Source organism: Lipotes vexillifer, unplaced genomic scaffold, assembly GCF_000442215.2.
Source record: "Lipotes vexillifer unplaced genomic scaffold, Lipotes_vexillifer_v1.1 scaffold295, whole genome shotgun sequence".
Classification (NCBI taxonomy): Eukaryota; Metazoa; Chordata; class Mammalia; order Artiodactyla; family Lipotidae; genus Lipotes; species Lipotes vexillifer.
The window spans coordinates 130,351-131,219 of NW_006773247.1; positions in this window are offsets into that span (position 1 = coordinate 130,351).

Consider the following 869-nt stretch of genomic DNA (forward strand, 5'->3'; position numbering starts at 1 on the left):
ATTTTTTGCGTTACGCGGGCCTCTCACTGTTGTGGCCTCTCCTGTTGCAGAGCACAGGCTCCAGACGTGCAGGCTCAGCGGCCATAGCTCACGGGCCTAGCCGCTCCACAGCATGTGGGATCTTCCCGGACCAGGGCACAAACCCATGTCCCCTGCATCGGCAGGCAGACTCTCAACCACTGCACCACTAGGGAAGCCCCCCCTTTTTTTTTAGATTCCATATATATGTGTTAGCATACGGTATTTGTTTTTCTCTTTCTGACTTACTTCACTCTGTATGACAGATTGTAGGTCCATCCACCTCCCTACAAATAACTCAATTTCGTTTCTTTTTATGGTTGAGTAATATTCCATTGCATAAGTAATTACTGATAGCCATGTACTTACTGCCATTTTCTGACTTGTTTTCTGACTGTTTTTGTAGTTCTCTAGTTCTTCTCTGTTCATTTCTCCTTCCTTTTGTTTCCTCCCCTGTGGTCTGATTTGTTTTTCTTTAGTAGTATGCTTGTACTCCTTTCTTTTCTTTGTTTTTAATGTATGTATTATAGATTTCTGTGGTGACCATGGGATTCATGTATGTTAATCTATATCTATATCTACTTGTTTTAAACTGGTATTCATTTCAGTTCAAACACATTCTAAACTATCTACTTATTTTAATGCCCTCCCTCATATTTTGTGTTTTTGATGTTATATTTTACATATTCATGTTCAACAATTAACTGTTTAGTTTAGTGTACGTATAGTTGCTTTTACAATATTTTGTTATTAATCTTCATACTGGCTTAAGTGGTTGATCCTTAGTCCTTATTATATATTTGCCTTTCCTAATGGGATTTTCCTATTTCTATAGATTCTTACTTCTTTTC